The following is a 10044-nucleotide window of genomic DNA, read 5'->3' on the forward strand; positions in this document are numbered from 1 at the left end:
CAATGTGCAGTATACCTGCCTTTCATCCCTGAACAGATGGCAAATGGATCAATGCTTGAATTTTGGAGGCTGTAGCTTGAAGTATCCTGTTCAGTTTCCCACTGAAGCACTCAGGTGGTGTGTATGATGGTCTGTAAATAAAGTCAGTAGTGAGCAGAGAAAAAAACACTGATCTCATGAAAGCTCATTAGAGTTTAATAGGATGTCAGTTCACCACTTATTCAGAAAGACATTTACCTCCAGTTGACTGAAATCTGATGGAGTGAATTTTAACTTTTGTGGCACTAGAGTATCATGTCTTATTCAGTGAAAAATGAAAGTGAACAGAATGTATTAGAGAATGCTGTCAAGAAATACTGAAACCTAAACAATCTGACTTCAGTGTATTGAAGTACTGTGCAAAACTTTCACACAGTTGGCAGTGGAATGGGTTAGATGGGCTACATGTTACATGTCAATGTGATTTTCAGAGTTACTCAGTGACTCCTAGCCCAATGCTCCCTCTCCTTTACCTCTGCGTTTTGTCTCCTCCAGTTCATGAGGGAACATGTGCAAGCTCCACTATGTTCAGCACCTGCTCTTTAATTGAGTCTGTTGGCTGTTGGAGGTCAGCAGCAAGAGTAGGTATGTGTGCGTTGAAGTTGTAGAATGCCTTGGTTTTCATTCACATCGATATAGAGATTATGTATGATGCAGCCAGAATCTGCACACAAGTGTGTCTCCAGCTTCTGACCAGAGGCAGAGGCCAGTTGTGTCCTGATAGGTAAAACTGTAAAGCTATATTAAGTGCCATAAATAATAATTCCAGCCAGAAAATTTTGAGAGTGCCTCGGAGGGCTGCTGCTGGGATGAGTACATGATTTATTTTCCAGTATGCAAAAGTCACCTCGATCATATTCTGGTTTGGAGAAATTACTTCTTATTACATTGTTACTGTAGCGCCCCCAGTTTTCACAAAGGGCTCAAATATGACATGCTTTTGTATTGTGATATGTATAACATATTGCATTTTCCACTTTGACAGTCACGTGACAGCGCATTCCCATAACAACTGCCGACTTGGCGCGACCAATACCGTCTGAATAAAATAAACAAGTGTTTATAGTCTGCTAGACCTACTAGTATGTTTAGTAGGGCCCTCCTAGCTCATATATTTGGGACAGACGTGTGACGATCGGTGTTGCCAGCTCCTCGGTAAGGAAAATCAATCAATCAATTAATTTGTATAATTTATTGATGATAGGTGTGTCATTGTAATAGACACTGTAGGAGAGAGTCTAATGTTGTGGGAGAGACAAAAAGTGAGTCAAAATATCTTAAATGTGTTTAGAACTATAAATGACCGTTCTTCTGTTGATTCTTTCTTTTTTTTGCCATTGAAACAGGCCATCACTTTTCTGAATAACTTCATAACATTTATTAATGCTTGTCGAGAGCCACATTACATAGGAAAAATCAATTTTGTCCTGTATTGTTTAAAGTTACAATATAGAGCAACCAAATTTCTTTGCATTTACATACAGGGTAGGATCCGCTTTGATTCATTTACAGTCTGGACTCTAATGGAGGGGCGAGGATCTCCTCTCAACTCTGTCTTTCAGAAGAGGCCGCTGTGAATGTTGCGCTCTCAATGAGAAAGGCCTCCTACTCTGTTTGGCAACTTTATTCTCCCAGGTGCCGCTTATTATAATTTTCTTTAATAGTTTTCTCTGGTGCAGCCGGAGCAAACATGTTAACAGTACACACCTCTCAGTACAGAATTTTAATTCACAACCACCGCAAATCTGTTCACTGACTAATGACGTTAAGTGTGCTCAAAACTGTCTATTTCACCATAATGAAATAAAACAGAATATTAAGCAAAATACTTGAATAATTAACAAAAAATTAAGGTGCATTTTTCCTTTAATACTTTAGTATTTAAATACTTTAGTATTTAAAATTATGTCCATTATTTCTAGGTCGCAACATGAGGCCTTTGGGATTGGGCTCACGGCAACACCCGCTGCTGCTGCTCATTGAGAGCTGCAGAGGGATGTGAGCTTTCAGGTCAGTCCATTAGAAAAGTCTTGACTAACACCAGAAACAGTTGCTAAATCTAGCAACAAAGACACTAATTTGGCAACACTAGTGGCGATAACACCGATTGAAGAATCACTATGGCAATGGTTACTTAGCCTTCTGCTAATGTCGAAAACCACCACTGATTTCTCAGAATCTGAGAAGAAATTATTAAACAGGGGGTGGGGTGGGCGGTGCAGCGTCATTTTAAACAGGCTGGATGTGTGACGATAATGCAGATTGCATAGTTTATGCACTGCCTCAGCTGGTATCTTCACTATGGCAACAGTCACTATTGTAGCCCTCTGCTAACATTCAAAACCACCATCTATTTCTCAGAATCGGAGAAGAAATTATTAAAACTGATGGGCCATAACGTTAACTGATAGACATATTGTTAAGCTATCCATGACACTTTCGTGTTTATCTGTTGAGAAACATTAATGATGTCATTAAAATTGAAAGTGAGGAAAACGTTTACAGGCAGCGTGTCTTCTCTGGTATGCCGACTGACTGGCCTGAAAAATTAAAATAAATAAATAAAAAACAAGAATTTGTTTTGTGATTCAATGTTGAGTAATTTAGCAGTTAGGATTAAAAATTATTAAAAATTATTCATACGAAACGTATATATATATATATACACTCACCGGCCACTTTATTAGGTACACCTGTCCAACTGCTTGTTAACACTAAATTTCTAATCAGCCAATCACATGGCGGCAACTCAGTGCATTTAGGCATGTAGATTACACCCCCCCCCCCTCCAATGCCTGCCTGCCTGTCTCTCTCTCTCTCTCTCTCTCTCTCTCTCTCTCAACCCAACCGGTCGAGGCAGATGGCCGCCCCCCCTGAGCCTGGTTCTGCTCGAGGTTTCTGCCTCTTAAAGGAAGTTTTTCCTTGCCACTGTTGCCAAGTGCTTGCTCATCGGGGGATCTGTTGGGTCTCTTTAAATAAATTTATAAAGAGTTTGGTCTAGACCTGCTCTATATGTAAAGTGCCTTGATGTAACTTTGTTATGATTTGGCGCTATACAAATAAATCTGATTTGATTTGATTTGAGATATGGTCCACACAATCTCCTGCAGTTCAAACCGAGCATCAGTATGGGGAAGAAGGGTGATTTGAGTGACTTTGAACGTGGCATGGTTGTTGGTGCCAGAAGGGCTGGTCTGAGTATTTCAGAAACTGCTGATCTACTGGGATTTTCACGCACAACCATCTCTAGGGTTTACAGAGAATGGTCCGAAAAAGAAAAAATATCCAGTGAGCGGCAGTTCTGTGGGCGGAAATGCCTTGTTGATGCCAGAGGTCAGAGGAGAATGGCCAGACTGGTTCGAGCTGATAGAAAGGCAACAGTGACTCAAATAACCACCCGTTACAACCAAGGTAGGCAGAAGAGCATCTCTGAACGCACAGTACGTCGAACTTTGAGGCAGATGGGCTACAGCAGCAGAAGACCACACCGGGTGCCACTCCTTTCAGCTAAGAACAGGAAACTGAGGCTACAATTTGCACAAGCTCATGGAAATTGGACAATAGAAGATTGGAAAAACGTTGCCTGGTCTGATGAGTCTCGATTTCTTCTGCGACATTCGGATGGTAGGGTCAGAATTTGGCGTCAACAACATGAAAGCATGGATCCATCCTGCCTTGTATCAACGGTTCAGGCTGGTGGTGGTGGTGTAATGGTGTGGGGAATATTTTCTTGGCACCAATTGAGCATCGTTGCAATGCCACAGCCTACCTGAGTATTGTTGCTGACCATGTCCATCCCTTTATGACCACAATGTACCCAACTTCTGATGGCTACTTTCAGCAGGATAATGTGCCATGTCATAAGCTGGAATCATCTCAGACTGGTTTCTTGAACATGACAATGAGTTCACTGTACTCAAATGGCCTCCACAGTCACCAGATCTCAATCCAATAGAGCATCTTTGGGATGTGCTGGAACGGGAGATTCGCATCATGGATGTGCAGCCGACAAATCTGCAGCAACTGTGTGATGCCATCATTTCAATATGGACCAAACTCTCTGAGGAATGCTTCCAGCACCTTGTTGAATCTATGCCACGAAGAATTGAGGCAGTTCTGAAGGCAAAAAGGGGTCCAACCCGTTACTAGCATGGTGTACCTAATAAAGTGGCCGGTGAGTGTATATATATATATATATATTTTATTTGATTTTATCATATATTTTTTTCTAACAGTGAATTGTTTTTTTTCTTTCTTTCTTTTTTTATTTTACCACGATCCAATTGTCATAATACTTTTCTTTTATACATTAAAGGTTTATTATTACTATTATATCAATGTGAAGAATTTACTATTGAATTAATTTTATTGAAAGGAAAAATAACAGTCAAATATAGAGCAGTATGGAACTTTGTGAACAGTTTATTCTTTGTTAATATTCTTTAGGAAGTGAATTATCGAATACATCTCTTCTCTTCTCTTGTCTAATAACAAAACAGCAAAACATTGAACACTAGCACATGTGGGACAGTATATGCAAACGTGAGCATGGGCTTTGCAGACGTATTTCTCACACGTGCAGCACACAACTTTCGTCTTGCAGTCCTTCTTCCAGGGGCAGAAATTGCATCTTTTTCTCTTGCCTGACCCAGCTGCAGCCTCAGGTGGCTCAGGACAAGATTCAGCTCCCTGAGCAGCTCTCACAATTGCTGCAGAGGCTTCTGTGCCAGGGGGGGCTCCCTTCTTGCCATGCATGGAGTGACAAGACCCCATAACCTTGACAAGATTGTCCACACCCCCTTTAGTGCAATTGTAGTCCAGGATGATGGCTGGCTTCCTATCATCACAATCAGTGGTTTCAGCTGCCTTGTGCAGTGTCCTCAACAGGACCATGTTCTTGTTCTTTTTTGGGAGGTAAGAAACAAGAGTGGTGGTGGGAGTGAAGGCAAACTTTGTCGAGAAGACCACTCTCCCTCTTGTTGCTAGGAGTGCAGGGGGGAGTTCAGGCTTGCTTTTCCGAACAGCTGCTGGCCGAGTTCATAGGAAGTGAAAAAGTTGTCACGTGATATTGTGCCCCCTCAGTCCAACCGTCAAATCAAGTACAACACGCGTCCCCTGGTTCTTCTCTGGTGCTCCCCTGGGCAACTTCACGGTGTAGACCTGCACATTCCATGCATAGCTGAATTTTGCATCACAGGCCACCCATATTTTGATGCCATATTTTGCTAAAAAAGACTAAGATAACAATTAGTACTGAAAGTACTGAAGTGAGTGTCACAGAAAAAAAATCACATGAATCAACAAAGTAAAAATATAAATTTCAGGCAAGTAACATTACAAAAATAAAAATTTACCTTTGAATGGATGCAACTGCTCATCGACTGTGACTTAAGGTCCAGGGTTGTAAAGGTATGGTAGACGCTCAACCCACTTGTCCCAGACGTCTCTGATGGCTGCCAGTTTGTCCTTCATACGCCTTACTGGTCTTGACTCACAGTTGTCAAATCCTAGCATTCTTGAAGAAGTGTGAAAGACTTTCAGCGGCGCTGTTGCACAAAAAATTGCCCTTCTACTTTCTGCATCCCAGAGACTAGATGTAGCCTCACCACGAGACCTATAGACACCTGCTAAGATCAAAAGCCCTATGTAGCCACGTAAGTCTGATCCATATTTTTCCAGTTGTCTCCATCTTTATGGGAACCCTCCAAAGTTTTCATTTCTGGTATGATTTTTTCAATGGCTGGTGTGATGAACAGGAGGAAAGTGGAGGAGATGTCCTCATTATGGGCAGCTGAATAGCTTGTTGGCCCTGGGGTCATCCTAATGATGTTTTGTGCTGCAGCTCTTCCTGGGGTGCCGTTCGTATTTTAAGAGGACCATGTTATTTTACTGTTCTTGGATAAAAATGTCTCTCTGTCAGCTTGGGTCATTTCTTCTTCATCTGAAGAGGCCTCATGTGTTGTATTCCTCCTCATCTTCTTCTTCAGATACCTCTTCTTCCACATCATAGTGTTCTTGCTCATCCTGAACCTCTGAAAAAATCTGGTCCAGGACCTGCTGGACAGTGAAATGTCCACTCATGGCTTCAGCAAGGAACAAACTTGGGGTTCTTTGGTCAGGGGTATCGCTACTGAATTTGTTTTAAATTACGTTTTTTGTTTTGTCTGGGATCTTGTGTGATGTGAGGGGTTAGCTGTAGGTCAGAGGTGCAGGTGCAGGTACAAATTCAAGTTCAATTCGTACATCAATAGGAATCCAGTTTCTTTGTTGTGTGCGTGTGTGTGTGTGTGTGTGTGTGTGTGTGTGTGTGTGTGTGTGTTAGAGAGAGTTTGTGTATGTGGCCTTTAAACTTTTTTCTGTCATGTAAATGCTTTTATAACACACAGGTCGAAAATGACCCATAAGACAATCTAAGGACCCTAGTGGTGTAAAGCCCATATGGAAATGTAAACAAAACCAGAGTTTCACTTTTTTTAATATTGAGGTCCCTTTGGGAAAAGTCATAAAATTTCAATTTGAGAAAAGAGTGTTAAATGTTTTTTTTTTTTTTTTTTTTTTTGCAGCTAAACATGGTGGTTGGTAATTTTTGACACACAGGACAACACGAGGGTTAACTTTTAACCACTAGCTGTTTCTGAATTGTTATAATTTATAATTCAAAGTTAAAATAACTTATCAACATTTCTACAACTTGCCATTTCGAGTCAAGAGGATAAAAAATGATATAAGGAGGATATAAAATTGGTGCAACCAGTGACGGACTGGTAATCTGGGCAGTTTTGGGCAGGTGCCAGAGGGGCCGCGGCCCAATTAGTGGGAGGCACGCAGCCCTAGAGTTGTTCTCAGCGGCCCATGCACATTTCTGTTGGCCCTTGAGATATGGTAATAAGTTAGTATGTTGAGGAAGGGTCAAATTTCTCTGCTATCTTCCCATTGGTCAGCACATGATCTGGTCAATATTTATACCACCTACACTTCCCTGTGTAATACCGTCATGGTTATTCACTACAGTCACAATTTCACAAACTTTACATCAGTCTGCATTGTTTTGTAACAAAATGTCTCATGTTAGCTATCACTGCTCAGCCAGAGCCATCACTGGTTGCAACTTAACAATTACAATCAAAATCAGTTAACAATCAGGCTCATGCAAGACAGTCAATGGGTTCATAAAATACTGAGGTGAACAAGAACAGTGTTGCGTATTGGTAAATCTCAACCATTCTTTTACAAAACAGCTGACTTTTAACACATCAATCTCAATTATGATAACTGCCAGTGCTGGGGTGGAGAGATAGTAAACAGTTTTATCAAATCCAAATATAAACAAGAATAATATGATACAATGTATCATAATACAATCCCAAAAAACTAAAGTTTAACAAATTTGCTGGTTCCTATATTCTTCCAAAACTTGAAATTAACTGTTTCCCTGATCCTTAAATGTGTCTTAAAACCCACAGACTGGTGTACACCAATGGTGCCTGCTCCAAAGCAGAACAAGGATGAGGTCAGACACAGAGTGTGTGTGGATTTAAAAAGGCTGAACAAGGGAGCAAAGTGGGAGTGCTACATTCTGCCCACACCAGATGATATCATGCACCAGCTAGTCGGAGCCGAAGTTTTCTCCACCTTAAATGCATCGAGTGGCTTCTGGCAGATCTCATTGCACCCCAACTGCCAGAAGCTAACCACATTTATAACTCTCATGGGCAGATTTTGCTTCAAATGTTTGCCATTTAGGGTTACATCAGCGCCCAGTGGCTGATGAGCACACTGCTCAAGAACCTGGAGGGGACTGTTGTTGTGATGGGCAATATCCTTGTCTATGGGAGGAACATGACCTCCACCTCAATGCGGTGTTATGCAAAATTAAAGCTTCAGTCCTCAAGCTCAACAGAACAAAGTGCCACTTCAGACAGTCCGAACTATAGTTCATCGGGCACATAATCAGCACCAACGGTGTTAAACCACATAACAGCAAAGCAGAGGCCATCAGCAAAATGCCCAGCCCTACAAATGTGGAACAACTTCACCAGGTGCTAGGGCTGATAACCTATGTGGGAAAATTCCTGTCAACCATGTTGCACCCTCTCATGAGTCTACTCAGAAAAGAGACTACATGGGTCACGGAAAGCTATGCTAGTGGTAGCACCAGCATTATGTTATTATGATGCAGGCTGGCCAACTGTAGTCAGTGCAGATGCCAGCAGTCTACAGGCTGGGCGCTGCCCTGTTACAGGACCACAAGGGAGAGCTGTGAGCTGTTGCTTTTTGTTCTTGCCTTCTGTTCTCGCAGATGCAGGAAAAATATATTCCCAGATAGAGAAAGAGTGCTTGGCGTCTGTTTGGGCCTGTGAGTGCTTTGCCCGTTACATCCAGGGGATGGGCAGAGTCCGTCTCCAAACAGACCATAAGCATCTGGTGCCATTAATTAACACATACAACCTGGAAAGACCCCACTGACGTGTCATATGCGGTTTGATGTCATCGTGGAGCACGTCCCAGCTGGCAGTGGCTGATGCACTCTCGAGGCAACCCCTGGATGGAGACCACAAGTCAGACACTGATGGTCAGGTCAGAGCATATGTGAACACTATGGTGGCTAGCAAGCCAATCAAGTCACCCAAGCTGGAGGAAATTCGCAGAGCCACACACCAAAGAGATGCCAAACTTCAAACAGTGATCACCTTCATCAGAAAAGGGTGGCCACAAAGAATGTGAGGATTTCACACAGCCAGGACTCACCTTTCTGAATCAAACAGTCTAGTACTATACCATGTTCGCATCACAGTCCCCACAGCACTCAGATCCGATGTTTTAAACCAACTGCACAAAGGTCACCAGGGACTAACCAAGTGTCGAGAGCGAGCCAGGTTAACAGTATGGTGGCCCAGCATTGGGGCCCAGATCACCAAGAAAGTGAGATCATGCGACTTCTGTGCAGAGCAAAATCCTACACAGAGACGTGAACCACTGGAAATGACTCCCCTACCCAGTGACCCCTGGCAAAGGATTGAAGATGGAGCTGGAAGGTAGTTGTATTGTAGTGGATTATTTTGCAAGAGACATTGAAATTGCTCCTCTCACTGCTGCTACAAGCAGACAGGTTATTAACAAACTCAAGTGCATGTTTGTGAGATGGGGAATTCTTTTAGAACTGGTCAATGACAACGCCACACTGCGGTTCCCCAGCTACGATGGTGGCAACTCCGCAGCAGCCATCGTCAGGTCCTGCCCCGTGGTCATTCTGACACTCACCAGAGACTGACCTATAGGGGACATGAGTTTAACTGCCTCTCAGATTTAGAGACTAATTAACAGACATTGACTTTAAAGGTCTCTTTATTCGATCTGTGTTAGTGATAGTTCTTACAGGATCCACAGACTTGAAGAGGACTGAATTTAGAGAGGATTCATCCTTCTCTCTCTCATAAGGGCAGAATAATCCCTTCTCAGGACTGAGGGTAGTCTACGCCAATGATGTCCAGTTCAGCGTATTATTATTTATTAACAAAAAGTTATGTTTTATGCTGTCAAATTGAAACTGATACTGTTTATACATGTTACTGTTATTTACAGTATAGTGGATTAGTCACAAATGTTTACCTTTCAGGTAGTAAGATCTGATGTAAGAGACAAATTGTTTGCAGTTCAGTGGCAAGCATTAATTTCACTGGTGTTGTGAGATGACTGCCACGACTGGTTGGGTTGAGAGAGGGGGAGAGAGAGGCTTCGGGAGAGGCAAAGTTGTGTAGAGTAGGGAGAGATTGAGAGCAGGATGATGAGATTTTCAAACAGGTGCAGGCAGGAACATGATGCTGCATGAAGTTCATAGAAATTATGCTGTATGGAATTCATGAAGATATGGGAGCAGCAGGCGTTGCAGGATGGCGAAGAGTCATCACCTGCAGGATGAGGACAGGGAGAGAGAGGAGAGTAACTGGGAGTGACAGAGACTTCGGGAAAACATGGTCAGTAAATACAGTACACATGCTTGGAACT

This window comes from Echeneis naucrates, chromosome 8 (genome assembly GCF_900963305.1).
Source record: "Echeneis naucrates chromosome 8, fEcheNa1.1, whole genome shotgun sequence".
NCBI classification, from domain to species: domain Eukaryota; kingdom Metazoa; phylum Chordata; class Actinopteri; order Carangiformes; family Echeneidae; genus Echeneis; species Echeneis naucrates.